The sequence below is a fragment of the Manis javanica genome, chromosome 10 (genome assembly GCF_040802235.1).
Source record: "Manis javanica isolate MJ-LG chromosome 10, MJ_LKY, whole genome shotgun sequence".
Taxonomy (NCBI): Eukaryota; Metazoa; Chordata; class Mammalia; order Pholidota; family Manidae; genus Manis; species Manis javanica.
In genome coordinates this window covers 63,159,099-63,185,796 of record NC_133165.1, presented here as the reverse complement: position 1 = coordinate 63,185,796, position 26,698 = coordinate 63,159,099, and the positions used below count along the sequence as shown (strand labels likewise).

Here is a 26,698-nt window from a genome sequence, read left to right as displayed (position 1 = left end):
GATGTGTAATTCGCAGGTTGTCTGTCTCTGCAGGTTCCTGCTGTTCAACAGCTGAGTACGAACCCTCTCAGTTTCGGGGAACCAGTTCTGTCATCCCTCCATGTGCTCTGTAAGCATCTGCAGCTGGTGTAATTTGCGGTCTGCTCTCTCAGCATGGCGATCTATGATGATAGCTCCCAGGGAGCGAGGCCATCTCTCCCTGGGAAAATTCTAACCAGGGTACTAGTACCCTGGGAAGGCCATCTTCAGCAGAACTGATTGCTGCTCAGGGATGTTCTTCTTTCTAAGGCACCTAAAGAACTGAACACTAATCAGAATTTTGTATACATTCCTCCCTTAACTTTTTCTTAAAGTAAAAAATTAAAAGCAGACCCGTAATTATTTTTAAAAGTAGATCTTCTCAAAAGTAGACAGCAGAATAAAAACACTTGGGCCAAAGAAAACAATAAACGGGACAAATAGCGAATAACAAAATCTCCTCTTCATGAATGAAACAAGGAAACAGCTCCAGTCCCAAACCACAGACTCCAGAGAACACCTGCCTACAGAAGTATGCGAGCCTGGATGGAGGGAAGCGGGGCTCTCAGGGCGGGCAGACGCTTCCGTGGATCTCAAGCTGGATCTAGATTTCTCTAAAGTTAAGTGAGGCAGCCCTAAAAAGGCAAAGGATCCTCTGCTTAGAGAGTGTAGGATGAAGGACGTCAGTGGGACGTGGTGGGTAGAATGAGAATGGGACTGTGCTTAAGAGATGGTAAGTGTGGGGCGCTACCCAGTTTTCACTTTTTTGCTCTTTTCTGAGTTTCTTGAAGATTTTTATGAGTACTTTTCCCCCAAACAATAGCCATTCTAACAAGAGTATAAGCTAAAACAAAACAGAGAAACAAAGCACTTGGTTTTACTCACTGTGTATAAAAGAGTTAAAGGACAATTAGCAGCTACAGCAGAATTATTCTTAGGGAGGCATACTCTTTATTATATGACCTCAATAGGTTGTTAAGTGTAAAAAGATAAATCAGACCCAGAGTCTGGAAAAACAAGGAAGAAGAGAGTGTAGGCCTAATTATCCTGCATTCAAATATGTGAACTCATATTCACTCCCATTCCGTGAGAAGGGAGACGATCGCCCTGAGAAAGAGCAGGAGGACACGGGGAGAAGGACACGAGAGGAGGTGGCATGGGGCGGAGGTAGCGTTGGACGCTGAGTGGGCAGAAGCGGCCAAGGGTCTTTCTAACCTTGAGAATTCTGAGGTTCTTTAAAGTTGTTTGCATTAGCTTGAGACAATGACCTCCTTGGCTTCCCTCAGCCTTCTGCTACACCCACAAAAGTCTTCGTTTCATTTATTTGTTCATTTGTCTGCTTTATTTATTTCATGAGGTTAGGTAGAAATGAAGGGAACCGAAGGAATCTGGGGAAGGATAGATTAGCAGAAGTATGTGCTCCGAATTGGAGCAAATTAGAAAGGTCATCCGCCTAGCCCACCTCTACCCAACCATCCACTGCTTACTCCAGACTTCTTCCTCACACCCACAGAGGGGCTGAGCCACTTTCATACCTCAGCTAACCCTTAGATTAACTGTGCTACGTTAACTAAGCTCTAACTAAGCAATAACTACCTAGATTAAATATGCTACATATTAACTAAGTTTTGGGTGGGATGGAGGAGGTTAGGGCCATCTTGATTAGTATCCAGGTAAGAAGGCGCTGTACGGAACAGTGGGGAAGGGGCAACAGAACGGGAAGACAGCATGGTTTCTGCTCACAGGTGACCTTTCTCCCTCTCAAGTGGATACCTATATCCTATCTACATTTCACTCTTAACCCTTTCAGGACCACTTCCCATCTCTTGGTTCATCAACCACATGTTTAAAAAAAAGTTCCAACTGGTGAGAGAGGATAGCAACAATGATTCTTACCGGTATCTGAAATCTCTTCAAGATCTCAGTCCTTGCTAAGATGTCTGAATGAGTCCAAACACCTTCCTTTGAGTTCTAGGATCTTTCTTCCTTGGAAAATCTTCTATATTAAATAGTCAGGGCTCCTAATAATACTGCTTTTTAAAGCTTTATTTACTGAAAACTCAAAGACACACATCTCCCAACATCTCCCATCTGTTATACAATGGTGGAGAAGAAACAGGATAACCAAGATTTGTCAAACTTCCAGTTTAAAAAATAGAACAGGAAACACTTTACAGTTAGTAAATAGTTAGGAAGCAATAGTAAATAGCAAATCCTGCTGAATAGGGATAGCAATAACTCCAGCCCAGACACTGACTTAGTTGGTCATTCTAGAAGCTTCCCTCTGGGATGTCCTTCTTGTTAATTATCCCATATGAATTATTACTTGGTGGGCAATAAAGAAAGTAGCTTTCTTGGGGGATACACAGCTTCCATGGATGTCTTCACGCTGGTGTGGCTCAAGAGGCCTAGGATTTGTTTCAAGGATAAAACCCTAGGTGATTGCAGGCAGCTTTGAGGTGTCCTTGTCAATGTGGTTTCATACAATTCTTAGCCGGCTTCTCTGCTACGTGCTTCCTGGTGCATATACGTTACACACAGCCAAAGATCTGTGTGGACAGATCTTTCAAGCTGAAAATTTCCCCCCTTTACTTCTGACATCAGTGATCTCTCCTTTCCTAGTCCTTCTTTGAGACAATTTGAAACCATAGCTTTTTATGGTGAGACACCCAAACCTGAAAGTTTCCAATGGGGCTGAACAAGGTATCTTGCAGAGGACTGTTAATTAATGGAATAAAGGCACAGGGCATTTCTAACTAAGGCTACTACTGTTTCTAACTGCTTCATTTGGAGATAAAGAAACAGTTGTTTTTATCGACCTTTCAAACATCTCCGTCATAGGGCTTCTCCCCATCTTAGCTTGTGGCCACCGTCAGAGAGCGTCTCCTGTAAGAAAGCAGTATTGGCTAACCCTAGTGCTGGGCACATAACAAAAGACATCTGGCCTCTGCCCAACTGTGCCCCAACCCCTCAAGCCCAGTTCCACAGCTGCATTTACCCTACTTTCACAGACCAGAGTTTTTATTCGTTTCTTTTCTTCTTCCTTTATTTTTAGTTGTAAACTACTAGAATCCATTCTGAATCCATTCAGGCTGGTTCAAGCAGAATTGCTAAGTTATTAGTAGCTCCGTGACTCACTGGGAGGTTTAGAGAAAAAGAAGCTCAAGGCCTAGCAGTACAGTACAGAACCTTGCACAGAAGTGACCTGATGTGGATACTGCCCCCACCACCTTCTCCTGCAAACTGGATGCAGTGCACCCAGAACCCAGTTTCCTCGTGCTGCCGACTCTTAAGTCAGGGCTCCACATGGGTATGCTTGTCTGGTGGATCTTAGGATGTTGAGAAATTCTTCCCTGGAAAAGTAAGACTCACAATGCAGGAAGCTATGAAAATATAGAGCAAGGGGTTAGCAGAATAACAGGTATCTGCTAAAGAGGGGTTTTGTTTTTTGTTTTTGTTTATTGAGTCCCAGAAAGATTCAGGCCTCTGAGACACCACATACTGTAGAAAATGAGGTGAAGCATGAGGCTGAAATATCGTTGGCTGAATGAAGATCTGTAGAAGGTAGACGTCTAGGTTCCCTCATCCACCCCCACACAGCCAGGTATTTCTATTCCACCCTTCCTTCCCTCTCCCCATAGAAAACTAGTTTATTCTTTGCTGAATTTCCAGGCTCAAGGATACCAGGCCTGGAGGAGGGCAGGGCTAAAGCACTGGACTGACTGTAAGGAGATTCAGTTCTTCTCGGTAAGTGTGGAAATAGTCTACTTTCAAAACTCCAAGTGATACTTTCAGCTATGTCTATGTTCCAGCCGCAGGCCTTCTGGGGAACTCCACTCAAAGTCCAGGCATCTTTTGTTGTGGGCTGTGGGGAGAAGGATGGGGTGGGTTGTACTGATCATCTGCTTCTAATGTTGGAACACAGAGGAGTGGTGTTCTCATTCTCTTCTCCCCAAAATCTATGCATTGCCCGTCCTGCTTTTCCATGTGACAGAATCCTATGAGGCTCCAAGAGTGCTGCGGACAAGTCGAGGGAAACGGTGAGGCTTCTCCATTTCCAATTTAAGAAATGAATGAAATGGTGTCTGAGTTACATTTAGTTCTGTTCTGACTATAAGTGAGCTAGACATCATAAAAAGACAGAGCCAGATGATCAACCACAATATCTATGAGCTGAAACAATCCTAACTAAAGTTGAGGATTTTGTGGTAGAGGAGAGATGGCTTTCCTGGGCTCCAGTGTCCACGAGCCTGACGCCATATGCCACCTGCTGGTCTTAAGCTGCATCGCTCCAGAGAAACTCCAGAGGCCAAGCAGGAACAAAGAGAACCCTCACCCCTCTGGAGGTGGAGCCTCCAACAGGCCCTCTGCTGCAGGTTTTAGACGTGAACAAGTCCAGACTATTACCTTACAAGCAATGAGGACAATGAAGACTGTCCCATTTTGGCATCTATCTCAAAATTGTTATCATTCTCTTAAAGTTTCTAACCGCAAAGACATTCCTACTTATTTTCTCAGGTGTTATCAAGTTCTAACAATGGGAAGATAATACAACTTCTAGAAACATAACTTAGGCTAATTCAGAGTACCCTGATTTTTACACAAACCCTCCTTTCAAAGAACATGGTGTCTCCTTAAGGAATAGGGTCTCAGATTGCATCCCAGCCTGTTACAAGGTGAGTTCCACCCAGCAATCTCCCTTGGGTTCCAATCTTTGTTCACTGTTGGTACTTTTTCAATGGCTGCTACACAGCAGATAAGTACAACCCATATCTTTTTTCATATAAAATATCAATAGTCTTAATTGACAGTTGCCAGTTTGTTCCTTGTATTAAATTACCTTTGATCAAAGCAGGTACAGTGGTCTCAAGGGTGCAAAGATCCTAGAAAGACCCCATATGGAAGCAATGGGTATACTTTCAACCTTTTATAAACCAAAACACAAACAAACAGACAAAAGTTTCCTTCACAGGGAACATACTCATATTTGATCCATTAGTCCAGTAAAATGTGATCCATACGTCCAGAACAATATCATAGATATCCTTGCATACTAAAAAATATGCTTAAGTTTGCAAACTATAGCACCAAATATACTATAAATGATCGCCCCCCCAAAAAAGAAAAGAAACAGATAAAAATAGTGTTTTCATAGAGGCTATGGCCAAGTTACATGCAAAGGATCAGAATCCCAGAAGCCAAGCCTGTCAGCCCAGAAGTGGAGAAAATTTCTGAGTCTTGCTCAGCCAAGTCACTTTGACAGTACACATGACAGGCTTGTGTGAAACTAAGGTATCCAGTGGATTCTTTCCTTTACATCATATAGAGCAAAGAGCAAATACAAGCTATTTGGTGAAGCAATTGGCTTGGCACTTGCCCTGACCATTCCCTGCAAGGACAGGCAGATCTAGAGAACACCACAAGAAGGCTTGGGAGTTTGGGGGTGGGAAGGCGTGGAGGGCAGGTGGTAATATATGAGTGTTTTCTGATTCTCCAAGGGCCATTGATGGAACATTTGACTGGCCAGCATCTTTGTCCCATCCTCAATATATGGCCATCCTCATGGCCAAGATGCAGATTCCAAACTCTTAGGTCAGTTTCTAAATTGAGGTATCTAGGTACAGAGAGAGAAAATGGTAGGCAGGGGTGAAGAGGTTTTGAGGAATACCCTGAAAGCTGAGTTTTAGACCCAGTGTTACCAACAAATGACTGAGAGACTTGCACAAGTTGATTTACCTTTCCAAGCTTCAGTTTTATCTTCCAATTCCCTCTCTTCCTCCCTTCTCACTTCCAACTGCCCAACCCCTGCCACTTCCCAGATGAGGTGAGGAGATGGTGAGCAGCCAAGGGTTCTGGGAGCTCCTTCCTCAAGGTACTAGAGTGTGGGCTCAAGTCCCAAAGAGCATTTGTAGGTACACATGCCTAGCCTTCATCGTCTCTGAATCAGATCTGGCAGGCCCATAATTTGTCCCCTCTTTTCTCCGTGTTCTTTTTTCTCATTTCCTTGTTTTCTTTCCTGTTCCTCTCTGTCTACATCAGCAACCTCCTTTTCCTGGTATCTAACCAGCCCTCTCAATTTTGTTTCACTTTATTGGCCAAAGATGCTATGATCCTATGGTTATGTGTTATTGCCTTTAAAAAGTATTGTGTGCATGGGTAGCTGGACTTACTGCAGAAATTTTGGGAAATACAGAAAACTATACTCTGCAGTTGCTGCTGATAGCTCTGGTTTATTGAGTGCTGACTCTTTGCCAGGCAATGTTGGAAACACTTCACATGTACTTGTTCATTTAACATCCCAAGAACTCCATAAAATAGGTGCTATTATTGTCTCCATTTTGCAGGTAAGGAAACTGAGGCACAGATAAGTTAAGTAACATAAGAGAGAGCTAAAAACCTCCCATAATATGCTGAGAATAATACCATAACCAACACAGAATCCTTATTTCTGAGTGAATGGAAGGCCTCCAGCCTTGTACATGCATTTATTCATTCAAAAACTGTTTTGCCACAGCTCTACAATGCCCTGAGGGCAGTGGCGGGTTGAAGGACCTTTTCTGATAACTGAATTTGAAGTGAGGCCTTTCATCATCAAGTGCAGAGGGAGAGCTTCTGGCCAGTGAAAGAAGTAGGCTGAAATCCACCATCATCCTACATCCCTTTTCCCAGATCCAGCAGCACAAGAGACAGAAATCCAAACAAGATCTCAAGGTCTTGCCAAGAGCCAGCTCTGGAAGTGAGGGTGTTAAAAATAACCACCAAAAAGTGGCCACTGCTTCTGCCCTGAGAACAGTCATTTCGATGCCTGACATAGGTCCTAGAAGAACCCAGTGCCATGTTACTCTCATCAGTGATGGTGGCAGCATTATCGAGCACATAGACACGCTGTGCACGCTTCAGGGCATGGGGAAGTGCTCATGAGGTATTAGAGAAGGAAAGAAAGCCACAAAACAGAGTGTATGTGTGTGGTGGGATGATGGAAGACATTGTCCAAAAAAAGAAGTGCCCATACACATTGAAAAAGTACTGGAAAAATTTTTGGAAAACAAACAGCTAGTGATTTTGCCTAAAGAAAAGTTATAGGGGATTTTCTTTTCTTTTCTTTTAGTTCCCCAAATTTCCACAAAGAACATGTATTACTCATAGGCTCAGAAAAATTTAATAATGTTATCTTAAAAAAAAAAGCTGTACCAGTTGATTAACAGTTGAGAGTCTACAGTTTATATTCAGGAAAAATTCAGAGTTCCGTATTATTTTTTAAAAAGGAAGAAAACTAATATTTATTGTCTAAGCATTTCTCCTACATTACCTTATGCAAGTTGTATATGGCATTGTAAGGTTTATATTCTTGTTGTGGGGACAGTAAGAAATGTGACCAAAGGGACAGCTGATGAGGGGCAGAACATACAATGCCAGATGACTCCCAAATTCAGATTCTGTTCTCCAAGCCAATGGTGTTCTACCACCTTATTTCTAACATGAACATAACCTTCTTTCATCTGTTGCTCTTTGAAGCAATGATGGAGAGTCAGGATGGGGAGGGAGGCATAGGATACATCTCAGAATCGTCTGGAGGCTCCCATGTGATTGGGATCCGCTTATCCCCCAGATCTCTACGTTCTCCCTCAGCGGTGTGGTATTACCAGAGGCACCCAGAGCTGGCAGCATGATTTCCAGGAGAGTGGGAAGGCTCGTCGCATCAGCAAAATACCTCTCCAGAGACCACCTTTGGCTTAAAGGTCTTTGTGCCTTTGGCTAAAATGTAAATGTCTCTGAGCATAAAAATGCCTTAAACCATACCATGCCCGAGTACAAATAAGTTTGTCAACTTCTCTCCCAAGTGGACAAAGAGGATGACTGAACACCTGGAGAAAGACAGGTATGCGGATGGCAAGAGGGGCATGAAAAGCCACTCAGATCTACATGCCCTTCTTCATAGTCCTGCCAATGGCTGGCCTTGATTATAATATTTAGGTTTCTGTGTTTATATAGCCTGTCAGGGGAGAGCGGAATATCACATTCTATCAAGTCGCTTGAAAAGAACCCCTGATTTACAACTCCGAGGCACTAACAGAGTGTTTGATTTAAAGGAGTGTATCTATGTAACTGGAATAAACACAGCACACTCCAGGGCATCTGCAGATAGCTTCTTCCTGAGTAAATGGCAAAGAAGAGCTACAACTTGTTTATATGCCTTCCCTTCCCCAAGGGTTATCAGGGCTTTTTCATCACCTTGGAGGGAAAACAAATGATCAAAAGATGGATGACCTCTCGTCCCTTCCATATCTCCTTCTTGGTATGTCAAAGGGCTTTCCAGCAGGCAGGGCAAGCTAATTATTTTCTTCTAATCAATCAGCTATTTTAATGATGTGCGACACTCCGGCTCTATCAGTATCATTAAGATAACGTCTGCTCTGTGGGGCTGCAGCTAGCTGACAGAAGTTCTCTAGGCAGCCTAGACCCTCTAAAAGTCCAAACTCATGTTCATCTAGGTGTACATGCCCAGGCCTCGAGAGGGAAAATCAGACCTGGAATCAGTGGCTAGGTGGAACTGATCTGAGGAACTACTGAAATACAGGTCTGCCCCCAAAGGCCTACCACAAAACCTTATATTTCAACTAGTTCCTCTGCGTTTTATTCCTGAACACAGCCAGGTGTTATCATTATTTCCACACTACCTCAGGAATCCTTGTCAGAACAGCTGCCTTTAACAGAGTGCAAAGACACAGAAAGAAAGATCTGGAATATAGTCTAGGTGTCCCAGCTTTCCTGTTTTGGGGAGGAATGAAGCAGATGGGAGAACACTGGGGTCCCTGGGGAAGGAGCAGAAGCGATGTTGGGAAATCGTGACAGGAACACTGACGCGGGTTAATGAAAACACACTTGGTTTTGTTCCATAGGTTGCCTAGAGCCTGCCCTTCAGGCCCAGGGTGTGCTAAGCAGGGAACAACTCCTCCTTGTCGAGAGCCTGAGCTCACAAGCATAGGCCACGCCGAAGTCTAAAGGTGACCACCAGGGTAAGAATGATAGCGGTAAGAATGAGCCTGGGCGCTGCAGGCCTCGGTCCTCGGGACAGCCTCACCCCAGACAGGCAGCGTCTCCGGCTCCTCACTTGCTCTTTGGCTTGGGCACCTCTAGCAGCCGCAGGAAATCAGATGGGAACTCCCCGACCCGGTCTCACCAGCTGACAGTGACCCTGAGCAGATGTTCCAAAGAAGCCTTCACACCCCTCCCCCATTAGGGAGTAATGGCCCCAGGGCTACAGGGGGAGGGGCGCCGGGCTGCAGGGCCACAGCTGGCTAGCAGCTTTTGTTCTGGGTGACTTCAGCTTATTATCTGCCTTCAGAATGTCCTCCCCACAGAGGGAGGGAAAGCCCTTTGGAGATATGGACACAGACTGCTCTCACCTCTGAATGGGGCCTGCAGTCGGGGGCGGGGTGGGGGAAGTGTGCCATCCTCCCCGCTCATAGATGGCTCTTTGTTCGACAGTAGAAACACATTTCCACACCACCACCAACCCTGCCATTTGGCAGAATCCACCAGGAGCAGCCAGCTTTCCCTGAGTCCTGTGGTATATATATATACAAATCTGTAGGCTCATGCGAATATTGCATTCCAGACCATTCCACAGGTGCTGCAGATGCAAAGTGGAGTAAGACATGCCTCCTGTCCTCAGAGAGTTCACAGTAGGGGAGGGCGGTTCAGAAATATAAACATATAATCACAATAAGGTGTCATAAATGCTACTAGCGGTCCCTATGGGTAGAGTGAAGACGGAAACGAGATAGGAGAGAAAGCTTCACAGAAGAAAGGGTAATGTTGGGTCTTGAAGCAGAATGAACAGGAGTTTGGAGATCAAGCAAGGGGAAAAGGCAGTCTAGACGGAACAGCTCTGCTTGCAAAGGCAAGGAGGCCTGGGGAAACTGGCCCAGATCGTTGCCTGTGCTCTCTGTAAGAATTAAGAGGAAAGAAATTCAAACTTTTCCTTACATCCTTTGATAAATACTTGTTTGACACCATCTTATTTTTCAAGCACGAGGGTATGGCAAATAAACACAAATGGATTTGTTCTTCCTGGAGCATACAGTTTACTCCTTGAGACAGATAAGTGAATAAGTAAGTACATAATTACAAACTAGGTCAGTTTCTTTAAAGGAAGTACAGTAGTTCCTCCCTTATTTGCAGTTTCCCTTTCCAAGGTTTCAGTTACTAGCGGTCAACCAGAGTCCTTCAGATGGTCAGTGAGAAAGGTCATCGTCCATCAGAAGGTCCGCAGTAGCCTAACGCTGTATCACAATGCCCACATCATTCACCTCACTTCATCTCATCACATAGGAACTTTATCATCTCATATCATCACTAGAAGAAAGGTGAGTACAGTACAGGAAGATATTTTGAGACCTGATTCAACTTACTTTGATTAAAGTACATTGTTATAATTGTTCTATTTTATTATTAATGTTGTTAATCTCCTACTGTGCCTAATTTATAAATTAAACTTTATCAGGAAAAAAATGAAACATATGTAAAGTTTGGTAGTATCAGCGGTTTCTGGCATGCCCTGGGGGTCTCAGAACATGTGTCCCGTGAATAAGGGGGGCATACTGTAATCAGAGTTCTGTAATAAACCGAAAGAAAGTAGGGAGAGTTTTCTTTAGATGGGACACGAGGGAGGCCTCTTCGAGTTAAGGGATGTAATCACCCAGAGAAGAGCCTTTGGGGCTCAGGAAATAGCCTATACCAAAGTCTTGAGGCAGAAGGAGGCTTGGAAATTTTGGAAAATCAAAAAAGGTCAGTGCCGATAAAGGGTAGGGAGAAAGAAGAAGGGTTGGAGGTGCCTTTGATGAGATTTTAAGGGCCAGATCACGCAGGGTCTAGTAGGTCAGAGCAAAGAGTTTGGGGTCCTTTTTTAAGTGTGAAGAGATGACAGAATAGTTTTAAACAAGAGTTTTTACAGATTTAATAGTTTTAAACAGGCTTAAATAGCTTTATTATAAATTTAGATGGAAAATAAGTCACTGACTTTTGTGTGAAGCATGTACTGAAGGAAGTCAAGAGTAAAAATTAGGAGCTCAATAAGGGCTTTGCGCATAGCCCAGGAGGAGCTGACAGTGGCTCTGTCGATGGCGGTAGCTGTGGGTGTGGGAGTCTCGGATGGATTTATGAAACTAATTTGTCATTCTGGTTCTCTTTCTTGCCTCACAATGTTTTCTCTTTCACAGATGTCATAATTTAAGCACTTCTGAGAATAATACACCCTTTCTTTGTATTCTTTCTGTGTAACAAGTACTTGACATGTGTCCTTGGTCTAGAAAAGGAGGAGCCACGGGGAGCTGGGGAATAGATCCAGCCCAGTGCCTCTCCCTGGACTCTGGGAGCTTCTTTGGCCTTTGTCCAACTCTGTCCAGGTGCCCACCTTAGCCAATCTTCCTCCTCCCAAACACGAAGTATTCATTAAAAGCCACTTTCTCCATAGTCTTTTCTTGCTACTGGGGTCTAGGTAGAAGACACTCACAGGACCAGGTATTTCACCAGCTGGGCACTCTTGGCACATTTCTGGGCTGTGTTACATTGTCTTGTTTCCATCCTTAACCTTGAGGCCTGCCAGATTATCCATCTACTGCTGCTCCAGAAGTCCAAAATCATGCATACAAAAGAGGGTCAAAAGTGCTTGAGTTGCTTTATAATTTATTACCTGCCTCCCTCCAAAATTTCTTGAGGGAAGCCTCAGTCATTCTCAGGATCACAACTCAGTCTTGAGAGAGTCTCCTCACAACCTTCTCTTTTACCATACTTCACCAATCCCTCAAATACGCTTTGCAGCCACTGGAAGACAATTGTGCCAATGTGTGTGTGTGTGTGTGTGTGTGTGTGTGTGTGTATAATTTCCAATATACTGAATATTAGGATTTATAAAGTACTTTCCCATACATTTTCTCCTTATTAATTAGTACTTACTACACCAGGATTCTACAGGTGAAAAAAAAAATGAATCTCATAGATGTAAAGTTATTTGGCTATAGACACACAACATTTAAGTTCCAAGAAAGTAGAGATTGTGTCTGCACTATTCTCCACTGTATCTCCAGGGCCTACCATGGTGCCTGAAACATAGTAGATAGTTGATAAGTATTTACTGAATCAATCAATTATTAATTAATTAATTAATTAATTAATGACATCTTGACACAGCTGGGGTTAAATTCTAAATTCTAAAATAAATTAATTAAAAAAATAATTTTTAACAATCTAAATTCTAAATTCTAACGTCACTATTCACCGTGTATTGATCCCCTTTGATAAAATAGCAGGTCAATCTACAGAAATCAAAACTAATGAAACCACTTACTGAACTCAGCCTTTTAGCTTAGAAACATTGTGTAACCCACATCAAAGTCAAGCCCTGTTTCAGTGACTCTATCCATTTGGTTTACTGTGGATTGAATGAAGTGATGCGGAGAGGAATTCTCAGACTAAGGGGTTCTTACTATGCTTTGGCTCCATGACTCTTTGTGGTGTTACCCACCCTTCTGTCCAACCCAGGCCTAAAAATACATATATGCTCACACATATATTTTACACACCATTTTATGTAGGGCATAGCCGAACTTCCTATGCAAGTTTAAGACTATCTTTGGGGACTTTTTTGCCAAAATGGATGCTTAACATATCATAAGTGCCTCTGATAAACTATAGGCCCCCAAAATGTACACAGCTACTGTTGGGCTTCCAAGAATAGACAGGAAGGAAGGAGAGACAGAAGCTCACAGAAAGTGGTGCCCTTTATTGCATCTGCAGGGGAGCAGCAAGTCAGCTGACTAGCATTTCTAGTTGGTTTAAAAAGCTAAAGGATAGGAAAAGTTGGTGAATAATTTTTTTCAGACACTCCTACTCAAGAAACCTCAGAGCAGCCTGCTGGTTAGTTGGCTAGTTTTGCATTTATTTCTGAGGAATGAGAGAAGGTTGATTATACATCTAAGTCCTTGCTGACCCGTGGCTAGGAGCTGAGTAGTCTGACACATTGCATCAAAACTTGGTTACTCATGTAAACACGATCTACCTAATGATTGATTTATCCTCAGAGAATTTTGAAACCCGGCTGTCTTTTTGCCCCTTTCCCCCACTAATAGTCTTGGTAAATACAAATAGAGTGGTTTTATAAACTCTCTTTGAATAAACCCCAGAAACTGAGCCAAGACTAGCATCCACAATCCCACTTTTGGGAACAGGCCTCCTTCCCTTAGATCACTATTCCTTGTGAAAATACCACATTCAAGTTAAACAGACTTGCTGGTGTGGTCAAATCAAATAGTGAAATGCAAAATAAAAAACCTTTTGTATGGAGGAATGAATGAAGTAAAATAATTTTCCTGCCAGCTCAAATACATCTAAATATCTCTGGAGTTCCATGACCTTCAAAATAAAGATGGATTTGTGAAGATCAGTGATGACAGCCATGGGAAGAGAGGAGGATAGCAGAGCCAACCCAGCTTTTAATGAGGAAAAAGAATTCAACCATTGAGCACTCAGGAGCCCCAAATCCTGCATACAGCAACCGAATATAATGTAAGCTTCCCATATCCTGCTTGTGCTCTGACATGAGAAAGGTCAAATTTCTCCAACAGAGTGAAAATCTTATACCAGCCATGTATAACATATTTTTTATAAATTACAAAAGAAAACTTACATGTGCACATATGCAGCAATCATATATACATACATAACAAAAAATACGTGTATTTAACAAAATAACATATTACAAATATATGATTATAGACATACGTAATGTAGTAGAGCAATTTTTAATACTTAAGCAAACTTGAAAGCAAGAAGTAATGACAGTATTGTATGTCTGTCCTGTGCCTGGCACCATTCAATATTTCACTGCTATTAACTCATTTGATCCTCACAATAACTCTGTAAGGGTACATTGCAATCCCCATCAGTTGAGGAAACTGAGACACAAAGAAGCTGTGTAACTTGCCAAAGGTATACAGTTAATAAGTGGCAGAGCTGATGTTTTAATTCCAAGTTATCAGAATCTAGACTCCATGCTTTGAATCACCACTTTAAAAGAGAGCTCTAGGTAAAAGTTGAACGTGGAGTTCCCTGTGGGCATGTTGGAGCTGGAATACGTTGGGACCGGGTACTATCAGCAGTGCAGGACAGTTGTTGAAATCACATAACCCCATGTGTGTTGTAAAGCTGAACCTAAAATCTTGCCTAAAGATAGACATTGGGACATTCTGTCCTGATGTAACACTAGGAAAACTCTGTCCACAGGTTAGGAATGTGGCACTGAAGGAATGTCACTTGCAAGAAACAGAAACCCCAAGATCACTCTGTCCAGAAATGGGGTCAAAATCATGCTATATCATATGAGAGTGAGAAATTAACACAAAAACTGGTACAAAAGTAAACTTTTGACCTCCCTGTAAAGATTTCTCCCCTGGAAAAGAACTCTTCTTGAACATGAGCTCAGAAGCACAAAAGGAAACAAACTCCCATGAAGGACAGTGAGAAAATGCATAAGAACAGAGACAACCAAGCAACCTGAAAGAGGTTTTTAATGAGTGTTTTTAAATATTCAAGAGAAAAGAAAAGAAATGGGCAAAAAGAAGTTAGGAAAAATAAGGGAAGAATTTCTAAAAAGAGGTAAACATAGATTCTAATTATGAAAAATATAGTCATTAAAAATTGTAAAGTCTTAATATATGAGTAAAACAGTAAAGCAGAGCTGAGGGGAAAAATTAGTTAATTAGAGATAGATATTAGGAAATCCCTCAGAACACAGTTTGAGTGATAAAAAAAATGGAGCACATAAAAGAGAAGATGAAATACATGGAGATAGAATGAGAAGTCCCACGTGTGGAGGAGAGATATTATTTGAGGAGATAAGGGTAAAAATGTTTTAAGATATAAAGAAAATTATGAATCTCACATCGAAAATGAACATGGAATCAAAAATGATAATTAAGTACAAATCCATACCTAAACACATATTAATGAAACTACTTTACATGAAAATAAAGATAAAGGCTCCCAGAGAGAAAAGACATACTACCTTAAAAGGAGTGATAATCAAATTAACAGCTGACTTCTCATCATTAATAACAAATTCCAGAAGACAATGGAATAATATCTTCTAAGTGCTGATGGAACACAACTGTTAATTTAGTTTTTATAACCTAAAAAGGTAACTTAATGTAATAGCAAAATAAAGATCTTTTCAGATTTCAAAAAACCAAAGAATTTTACTGCTATGACCTTCATGGAAAGAATTACCAGAGGATTTACTTCAGCGGGAACAAAATTTAACCCAGAGAAAAGAGTGAGATTCAAGAAGCATTAGTGAACAAAGAAATAAACGCACATTCTAGGAAATGTAGATTAAGTATTGACAGTGAAAAGACAATGCTCTGGTTAGTAATACTACAGAAGAGATTACTAGATCTTTTGGAATTAGGGAATTCTAAAGTTCTCCTGAATGAGAATTATTTAATTCAAGAGAAATAGACATTGATTAGCTTCATACTTTGAAAATGATGTCGTAAATGTAACAGTATAAAATAGGCTAATCAAATAAAGTGATATTTCTAGTCTATTAACCAGTCATTCCTAAATCCCTTGAGATACTTTTTTTTGAAATACAGATTCTTAGGACCCATTAATGATTCTAGTTCAGTGTATCTGGAGGGGCCTTTGCTTCAAGTTCCCCAGCTAATTTTCTGGGCAGTATTAGATGTTAGTGACTAGCCCAACAGAGTATCTCCTCTGGGTTCCTGCCCCTTGGGTCTCCAGAATGGAGAGAGAAAGTATGAGCTGGAACCCACTAGAAAAACCAATGTACCATAAGAAGCTCCTGGGCTGGTATCCTGGGATTACATTGGAAAAAGTCTCCTTATTCTCCCTGGTATGTACTGTTTTACCAGGTGATTGGTTTCAGGGGGTAGTTAATAGATTCTGATAAATGGACGTGAATTATTTTGAAGTAACAATTTAAATTGTGTATGGGCAGAAATGGAATATTTAGGCATATGGAGTTTGAGTATCAGGAAGTGTTTTTCATGATGATGTAATAACTGTTAGCATTCTGTGTGCAGCAGCAGGAGATTCAAATGTTTGAAGTGACTGAACAGTACTGCTTGTGAGAAAATGCTTTTAAAAAATATTTAAAACTTATTAATAGGTCTTTCTTTAGGCTGGATGAGAAGCAGAGGCCAATGCCTGGAAGTCCTGTGAAAATACCACTTGGCTGAGACTAAAACGGGATGTCATTTACCAGATCCTTGACTCAAGTTCCCATGATCTATTTCTGAAGAATATTTATTGGGGGTCCCAACTCCCCAAACTCAGCAATAGATGCTCTACGTATAAAGAGCCAAAGTCTATGGAAATCCCAATTTACCTCTTTTTCTGACACCTGGCATACTGGATTTGGGGGACTCAAAAAGGTGCATAGCATGTCATGTTAAAGCTCCCCGCCTTTGTTTGAAGGCCTTCTGGCATGGGAACACTTAGAATTTAGGAATTATGAGCTTCATCCATAGAGTGAAGCTTCAACCCAGAGTTGAGTTGGAGAATTATTCCTCAGTTCTTCCCATGGACAGCAATCCTTAAAGAGCAAGACGCTGTCTCCTCAGTCACGGTACTGCTTTCACTTGTCCGAGTGTGTTTTCTCTGTGAGGCTGTGAATGCTGCAAGAACGGGGCTTGGTCTTATTAATCAGGGAGTCTCCAGGTCCAGCCTTGTGCCTGGCACATAGTGAGCACCCAGGGTATTTTTAGTTTTGAGTAAGAGAGTGAATACATGAAGTCCCTGAGGTCGGTGCACTTAACATCATCTCAGAAAAAAACATATCCTCCCCTTTGAAATGATGCTCTGCACCAGGTAACCTGGCCTAGTTCAGATCTGTACTTTCAAATATGGTAGCCACATGTAGTTATTTACATTTAAATTAATTGAAATTAAATAAAATTTCAGTTCTTCAGTCACATTAGCCACAGTTTAAGTGCTCAGTAGCTAATGGCCACTACCCTGGACAGGACAGCTATGAAGTATTCCATTGCTATAGAAAGTTCTATTGGACAGGGCTAGTATAGACCCTGGCTGGGACGCCTGGAGCTCTATAGCTCCTCTGACTTTACCAGTTCTGAACTGTGTGTCTGGGCGAATCACTCAGGTTCTCATGCACACACGACTCCCTCACAGAGTAGTCTAGCTAATTACTTCTCGTCTTTCAGGTCTCAGCTCATTTAATATCCTCAGCTACGTCAAGGCCTCTCAGGTACCTTGTGCAATTCTTTGTCAAGGTTGATGTTGTATTTTTTTATGTGATTACTCAGTTAGTATCTGTATGTCTTTATATACTGTCAGCTCCATGAGGACAAGAACATGTCTGGTTTTGCTCAGCACTGTACATCCAGTGATAACAAAATGAATGACATGAAGTATGCACGCAGTATTTATTGAACAAATCTATGAATGAACTCACAGTTTCAATGCCTGTACCACAGCCACTGCAAGTGGTTGATGCCCTGCTGGACTGATACTCAATTGAGACGCACAGGTAAGGCCATGTCTGTGTTCATAGTCTTCATCCCTTCGATTGCTAATCATGTCCATCCTGCTTTACTGTTGCCTGTGCTAAATATCTTCACCATCACCCCTGGAGATTTGCCAGCATAATTAGGAATTTCATGGTAAATAGACTAGCTGTGCCAACTCAGTGTCCACAAAGAGCAGAACACAGCATTACATTTAGGCATTAGTAACCTTCATATCTTCCATTCATTCATACAGGCTACTCATTCAAGCTCTCCATCAAGTCAAAAACCTGGCACTGAAACCCTGGACAGTTTTCTGGGCAGTGACTCTCCTCTAGGAAGTCCCCTACCTCCAGGGCTTAACATCCAGCCCAACTATCAAGATTATACAGAGAAAGTTAGAAAACATACATGTCAATGCTCCAAAATTCTAGCCACATTTCTCCCAAGTGCCCAACAGTTTGTGATGAATGTCCAGGCTATCCCGAGCAGCATCTCAGGCCTCTTGTTTTAGTGGAAATTTGAGGAAGTCGGGGCAGTTGTAGCCCAACATCCCCTGAAGTGGTTCGGATCTGCACATACCACCACCTCTGAGTACAGACAAACCAACACAGCAACATGAAGGGCCGCCCACTTGGGCTCCTGTCAGCCTTCATGTCTGAGTTCATGTGGCTCTCCCTCAGAATCGGAAGTGGAAAACCAAATAAAGTCAACTCCATGGAGGTCCTGTAGGCTTAACACTGAGCAGCCACACGAATACCAGAGCAATGCATCATGATTCATGTTTTTACAATAAATGCCTAAGAAAGTAATGAGGATTTGGCACTTAGTATAAAGCATTGGCAAGACAGCTCAAAGTTTTCTGCCCTTTGTAAAGTGTAGCCTGGGATGTATTCTCTCATGGAGCAGTATGCACTAGCAACATTATCTATAGTAGCAAAGGAGTTAGTTACTCATAAAGCTTTATTAAGTAATGTCAGGACCTTTTTTTAAAATTTCCTTTTCTGTTCTGGAAGAGGCTTTAGAAAAGTCACCAAGTTGTTTTTCCCAATGTGTCTATAACAGCCCAATATCAGAAGATGAAACGTATACCTAGAGGATTAGCAATCCAGAAATCACCTTCCACTTTGGGAAAGAAGTGCTGAAAAGTTAAACAAGTACACTCTTGATTTAATACTGCTCATGTTTACAGAGGAAATATGCGAAGGACAGAAACAAGCTAGGGCAAAGAGCATTCCTATAGAGCAAACATTTTGGGAATAAGGAAAAGCAAAAACTAAAAGACCAGATGGTTCTTTAGTCCCATACATATGGGAAAGAGTGTGATGCCTCACCAGGAAAGGGGCTTTTCCATTTAGAAAAATAAAACAGATAAACTTGTATCTCCATTTAAGATGGACACATCCTTGGAAGTCAGTTGTGTGATGAGCTGTGTTGCTCAGTAAGGGTGCCACAATAGACAGGAAAGGTGCAGGCCATTTGTCTTGTTCATAGAGTGGACAGCCTGGTGCTACAGATTCTTGGTTTAAGAGAGAAGAATGAGAAGGGACCATGGAAAGATAATCTTCTTGCTTAGTATGAGAGCACCAGACAACTCTCCAAGTTTTCCAGATTACTCTCAAGGGAATGAGCCAGAGGGGAGATCTGGGGGAAGTGGGGCACATTTGCAAGACAATGCCTGCCCTTGGCAATGAAAGGCCTTCCATCCTGTCTGCCCAGGCCCCCAACTTCCTCCTGGTCTCTCACCCTCTAGGTCTTTGCACATGTGGTTCCTTCTGCTTGGGACCCTCTCCACTCCCCACCTTCCACCAACCTTGCCCAGCTAATTCCTACTTAGCATTGTAGCCATCCCTTCTGCCAGGAAGCCCCCTGTGACTGGGTAAAACTATGTTAGGAGCTGCTCCTCCCACTCCTTTCACCACTGACCCATCATCCAGTTTGCCCGGGACTGAGGAGGCTCCTGGGATGTGGGACTTTCAGTGCTAAAATCAGGACCTTCCGGGCAAATCAGAACAATCACCAGCACCCCATGCATGGTCCCAGTGCTCCCTTCTCCCAGCTTTAGGATCCTCTGTTGTGACTGCCCGTTTATGTGTAGCCTGGAGACTGTCCGTTCCCTGAGACAGGGACTGGGTTGCTCATCTGTCATCTTGCTGCGTACCCAGCACAGGTCTGGCACATGGCAAATAAGCAAAACCATACCCGGAATAGGTACTTAGTGCTGAATGCATGAATGAATATACAATCAACATTCTTTTCCAAATATGTGTCTCGTTCTTGTTTCCTGCAGCCTCCCTGGTGCTTCTTTGAGTACAGGCACGGGTGCTGAGAGTCGGTGTGGTGCATTCCAGCTGAGGTGCACCTGGCAGGAGCTCCCGCGGACAGTCAGCTCACCCTTCTTTCCTGCTACTGGTCACCATTTACCTTCAGTTACTGCTGTGAAGTGATTAGGGTGCAGAACACATATTTTATTACTGCTGATGTTGTTGGCTACCATTAATTGAGAGCTTATGTGTTAAACACCATCAGGCTTTCATTCATTTTCAGATTTAATACTTAAAATATCCCTATAAGATAGGACTGCCACCATTTTCCAGATGAAGACCCTGAGGCTCAGAAAAGTTAAGTAACTTCTCCAGGGTCCCACAGTTGGTTACAGGAGCCCTGGGTCTAGAACCAAAGTTGAAAGCCTGCCTCTAAAGCCTATGCTTTAAACCACTACCCTCTACTGCAGGAGGCGTCCTGGGCAGGGCTTTGCTGTCAAGTCCACAGCGCAGTAAACTGAGGCAAGGGACACGGGGCAGTTCTGTCTCTTGCCCATTACCTGCCCTGAGCCCAGCTGAGTACGAAAGCCTGGGTGAAAGAAAGCCTGGTTCAGGATGTTATGTCCCTGATTTTCAGGGACAACGGTCCCAGTGGTTTTATGAGGGAGCTGCATGAATAGCTAATAAACAGGGAAGGCTCTGCAACCCTCCGTCTGATCAATAGGAAGCCAAGCTCAAGAAAAGATAATACTGTTGTACCAAGTAACACAGGCAGACTGCAGCACCACCAGGCCTGAGACCCCCATCCCCCTGCTGGCCCCACTTGTTCCGTTCACTCTATGACATTAAAAGCACACAAGGCTCTCTTTACCACATTCCTTGGGTTTCAAGGCCGCTGTTCCCGTCTTCCCTTCCCAATCCTAATACTTTTTTCTTTCTTTTTAACATTTGAGGAAGAAAGTGTTGCAGTTAACAACATTTGAATTCCACAATGTCACCATAACATGTCATAAATACTTTTATTACTTATTATGAAATGCTTAGGGACCATGGAAGACTAAAGTTTATTCGATTCTTTCTAATGTAGCTCAAACAAGTGTATTGCGGTCATAGACTGGGTGTGGGTAGGGAGGGGGCTGGACTTGTTGATTTAATCTTCTCGATGCCATAGGCAGTATCTCTGTGATTGTGCTGGAATTGCATTTCACTGGAAGATAGATTTGTTTTAGCTGAGTCTTTGTGGTCCTGAGAATGGCGAGTTCTCAGAAATACCTACCCAGGCATCCAGCACTGTCTGAGTGAGTTAAGGGTGCCTGTGGACCAAGAGTCTGGTCACCCCAGAGCCCACAGTAATCAGAAAATCCCGTCCCAGGAAGCACTGTGCGTGCAAAGCCAGTTGGGCAAACCAACTTTGGGAGTACTTTCAGTACTTTCTAACCATGGATAAAAAGACTAGAGACCGTAAGCCCTGCACACATCACTCCCACTGCCCTGCATACCTGCAAGCCAGGAATTTTGCTCATACTAAAAAGGCATCTTCCAAGAGGACCTATGAACTTAAAAACAAGTGCTGTTTAATTTGCCGTTCATTACGGGTGTATCTGGATTGATTTATTGCGCCCTTTTGACCCCAAGTCTTTGGAATAGCATTCCTTCACGATTAAACAGAGAAAGGATTCAGGCACAACACTCAGGGATAAGCACAGAAGGCGACACCCGTACCTCAGATTGCTCCGTATCAGGTAACGCAAAGGGAACGCTGAACCCAATTCCACGTGGAATGCACGTGAGCCAGACAAGAGTTGGCAAGTTCTTTGACCCACGTTTCTCTAACCTTTCCTAAAGGATGTGGCCAGCACAGACCACTATTATCCAGATTATGGGCTTTTGAGTACTTCCACATTCAGGAGACTGGGAGAATGCCTAGCCACATACAATTGATCACAGAAATTGCAATCCCTTTGGATCCCGAGGAAGTCAGCTCTTCCTGGTAGCTACCCAGGAGTGGCAAAAATAAAAGAGGGAGAGAGAGAGGGGGCTAGGAAGAGTGCACCGGGGAGAATAAATTTCTCCTGGCAGCTCAATAGGCCAGTGTGATCAGAAAATGAGAACAGCCTTATAAAGCACTAGGGAGAGTGAGGCTACACCAATTTCGCCCTTTAGAAAGGAGATCAACAGCCTCTCTTTGGGTGGCACGAGTATAATTACAGCAATTAAGAGGAAAGACTACAGACCTTTTTTTGCTCTGTGTAAACAAACAATTCAGGGACTTCCAAGCTGAAGAGAATTGGTACACGGTTTAATTTCATCTACTACTGTGGCTCACCTTGCTGAACTGGCTTCCAGGAAAATTTCAAGGACTGACGCTTTTGTGGCTGTGATTTGGGTTAATGCACAGATTTACCTGGAGCTGGAGTAGGGGAAGGGGAGCAGAGTACTTTCCCTGGCTACCCAGCTCCCTACCCCTGCAGGGAGCGCCCAGGCCACTAGTCCAGACTGCAGGAGGTGGGGGGTGGCGGGTGGAGGGGGTGGAAGGAAGGGGATTCAGGCTGAAGTCTCCCCTGTCTGGCTCTTCCTCGGACGCCCTGAACAGTGTTGCCTGCAACAGCACAATTTGATCTGACCTCCACTTCCTGCATTCCTTTCGCCTTTCCTCCCACCCCAACGTGGCATGTGTTGGGGTGTCTAGCAAGCATCCTAATTCTGTTTTGTTTTCCCTTTGAAGCCCAATGGCAATAGAAAAAAATAAAGGGGAGTCTGGGGCAGTAGACTGGGCTGGGGAGTAGCTCATTTTCTGTGGTTTGGGGGCTACTCGGAAGCTGTCAGATCCAACCTCTTCACCCAGTGGCTGACATCCCACCATCTGTGAGTGGCTGGCTTCCCTAAGGATTACTTAGGATTTATCAGTGCAGCTAACTAAATGAAGCCCTGGCTATTCACCATGGAACTCAGTTACATGGAATTGCTGTGTGAAAAGCAGCTTGACTGCAAATCAAGTCCCAAAAATTCTCTAGAGGATGACTTCCTTCCTCTCCCTACAGATTTTGGTCTAGTCTAGCTATAAGTCAGACCATACTAAACATAGCCTCTGAGCATAGTGACAAGTCCACCCAGCTACTTTCTCATGATGCAATAACAGGCCAGCAGACAGAACCTGAATTTTGTTGATAGAGATTCATTTCTTCAATTAAGATTATTTACATTGTTCTTTCAAATGTCAATGCTTTGGCTCCCATATTTTGGTGTGCTTGCAAAATGAGAGGATCTTTTCTCAAGATGAGGCTGATAGGTGAAATGTTCCTGAAGATGGGAGACCTGAGCCCTCCCACCAGCTCTGGGGCTGGCTGGCTGGCTGGAGAACCAAAGAGCTTCCACCTGAGGCTCTCACTATCTTGTACTCCTAGGCCAGAGCTCTCTTGCTGCTCCAATCTGCCTTCCATACTGACTCTCTGTAAGAAGCTGTCACACTCCCTCAGACTCTCACAAAGCCCACTTGACTTGAAAGGGGGCAGTGCCACCCAGGAGAGCTGGTGGAGCTTCTGAATTGAGTTGAGGGCCAAGCCCGCACACCCTGCCGAAGGTTCAGAAAGGCAGGCGTCTCTGCGCCTTTGTCCCCCACGGGGACCATTTGTCAATGTTACTAAAAGCCTGGGCTTGGGGAGGGCTCAGGACAGTGCCAGCAATTCAGGAAAAAGAGTTACCAGAGGACCAGCATGAATTCAGAGGCAATTGTTACAAGAGAATTATGTTTACTTGGCGTTTTTTCCCTCCATACCTTTCATGAACGCCCAGGCAGTAGATGGCCCATCAGCCCATTCTAGCCCCTTTCACAGCTGTCACCCTTCTCCAGCAATGGCACAGTATGGTGTGAGCAGGGTAAAGGGAAGGTAGAGGGAATGAGCTCTGCATGCTCCTAGCTGCCCCATCCTAAGCCCTCACCACTATTCCCTTTATCTTTCCTGGCTGGCGTTGCCCTCAAACTCTCCCATCATTCAAGCCCCCTTGGCTTCATAATCAGCTCCTTTGCTCTGTCATTCAACTAAGAAGTCTTAACATCTTTGGATGGTCAGCGTCATTTCTGCACCCACACTGCCTAGCTCTGTGACCTTGGGAAGGTCCTTAACTTCTCTATGCATTTGTAATTGGTGCTAATTTATACCACATGGGTGATAACCACCCTTGATGAGAGTCGAACTAAGGGTATGAAATGAAATAACGTTTATAAAATGATTAACGCAGGTAAACACTCCGGACATGGTAGCTATTGGAATTAATATTAATATATACTCTATTATGCCTTTTTGTTTGTTTCCTCTGAAAATTACCCATTTGTGGGAAGATGCTGAAATTATGCTTGTGCCAAGAGACTATTCTTTTCCTTAAAAGTTATTTAGCTTACTTGCCTTGATGTCCATGAGGCACTCCCTCCAGTCTGAGCCATATTCCTTCAGGTTTCTAGTTGACTGGTGGCATTCACTTTGCACAAAGTATAAAAAAGAAGACACAGAACAGTCAGAGGAGAACATCTTTCTGAAAGTTCTCCACCAAGTGTGAGGAAGAAAAAGAGGTAGAAATAATATAAAATTATAATAATAGAAAAATGTAGGAAATAACAGAAAATCAAAGACAAGGCTCACAAGTAAGTGTAGGGCCAAAAGGACCTCGAGCCGACAGCATATTCAGGGGGTTAGAGACAGATTCAAGCCCAGCAGGGGCCCCAGAGATGCTTACCCTCACTGACATTGAACAACCATCTCTGGAACTGCCCGTCATCACAATGTTCACGTGAAAGGTCTGCATGCTGAGTTCAGATTCTCCCTGATCAGGGACCCAGGACATGGGGCAAATCAGTGCCTGACAACTTGTGTAGGCCAGTGTCACGAGGCCTCTTTTCCCCAGTGTGCCCCAGGTGGTCTTATCTTCAGAGGGGTTGGAACCTGTGATCCCAGACCTGCCACATGTGTGGTTTAAGTCCCACATCCAATGTGCAGAAACCATCTGCACATCGTTCTGTAGGACTGACCCTGAGGGTCTCTGGCAAACTCCTTGCCCAGGAGTGGAGAGCCTGCTGGAAGAACTCTACCTTCTCGACTCTCTTTGAGGTCTGGTGTGGAGCTGTGTTCGGTGACCTCTGGAGCACATGATAAGCTCTTGGCTTTAAGTTAATCTGCACTTCATCAAGCAGAGAAAGAGTTAATTCAAAGCGAAGGGACAAAGCTATTTAGTGTCAGGCTTTTGCCAGATCTTTCCATGCTGAAGCATAGGCTTGAGCCAGGGCCAGAAAGAAAGAAGAGCTGTTAGGTGGGGCTAGTGTAACAGGGAGTAGGAACTTGAGGTGCAGTTCTTAGCTCTACCATCAATTCACTGCAGGTTAGAAAACTTCCCAGAGTCCCTATTTCTTATGACAAAGCTAGAGATAAATATCTTTCAGACCATTAAAAGCGTGACCATTCCAAATGGTTTATGATGACTTTTCTGGGAAAATAATGTACAATCAAAATAACATGACAGAATCAATGGGAAAATGCATAAGTACAGAAGACTCTCCAGATCCCTGCCACTTTCTAAGGTCATATCACATCACAGAGAAGAAAATAGAAAGAATAATGTGTCTCTAGAGAGTTTAACACCATCTCAGGCCTATTTGTCCCATGAACACAAATGTTTACATTGTATAGTCAAAGGGCCATATTAGGAAACTGCTTTTCTGCAAGGTTTTCTCAACTGGATCTAAAATGATAACCAAGAAACTATTTCCATGGTTCTTAGAAGCTTCCTCTATGGCTCTCAGCTCCCGTATCCTTAATGGGCAGGCAGTGTGGGATGTTTGGATAATGTTCACCCTCTAGAGAAAACAGAGGTACATTGGATATGGGACTCAAACCACACATGTGGCATGTCTGGGATCACAGGTTCCAACCCCTCTGAAGATAAGACCACCTAGGGCACACTGGGGAAAAGAGGCCTCGTGACACTGGCCTACACAAGTTGTCAGGCACTGAATTGCCCCATGTCCTGGGTCCCTGATCAGGGAGAATCTGAACTCAGCATGCAGACCTTTCACGTGAACATTGTGATGACGGGCAGTTCCAGAGATGGTTGTTCAATGTCAGTGAGGGTAAGCGTCTCTGGGGCCCCTGCTGGGCTTGAATCTGTCTCTGCTGTACATCAGCAGCATGATCCCTGGCAAGTCACAGGCCTCGGTTTCCTCCCACGTCAAATGGAGATAATGGAACCCACCTCTCATCAAGTTACTTTAAAGATTAAGTGAGTTAATCAAAAGGAAGCCCTGGTAACCTTGCCTAACACTATTACACAGTGACTCGCCCATACTATTATGTTGGATATTAACTATTGTTACTATTGTTATTTTTACTATTAGGATCAATATTAATTTTACAAGAGTGTCCTGGCTTGCCTTCCAAAATGTCCAAAAGTATATGTTAAAGGTTTTTGGACTGGGAGAGCCCCATGCAACTCTGTGAAGAAGGTGGAAGAGGCCTCTGGGTCCCCTTCCTTCGGGCCAAGTTTTGTTTTCTATTAACCATGAGAAACCTTTAACCAGACTTGCAAATATCTTCAAGCCTCTAATGGCCCAGGGTGCTGCCCATCACACATGACACACACACCATCACCAGCTACTACCACACACACTCTTACTGACCCAGCCCCTGAGACCTTCGGTTCCCTGCCAGTCCGGACATGACCAACTTTGGGATACACTAAATCAGAGGACTGGACTTTCTGAGAGAGCCCACATTATTGTAACTAAAGGCTTCTGCATGTACAAACATCTCCCACCTTTCTGACCTCAAGAAGACCAAGGGGCACACTGGCCTCCATTCTCCTTCACAGATAGGGGCTTTGCAG

The 26,698-nt window shown here is 43.4% G+C and overlaps 1 long non-coding RNA gene across 1 annotated transcript; it reads left to right on the top strand.

Moving 5' to 3' along the window:
• Nucleotides 1-9,434: 9,434 nt before the first annotated feature.
• On the top strand, nucleotides 9,435-24,541 carry LOC108397997 (uncharacterized). The gene is made up of 3 exons (XR_001853315.3): nucleotides 9,435-10,388; nucleotides 17,395-17,587; nucleotides 19,855-24,541. It is a non-coding gene; the product is annotated as an uncharacterized lncRNA (long non-coding RNA).
• The last annotated feature ends 2,157 nt before the right edge of the window (nucleotides 24,542-26,698 follow it).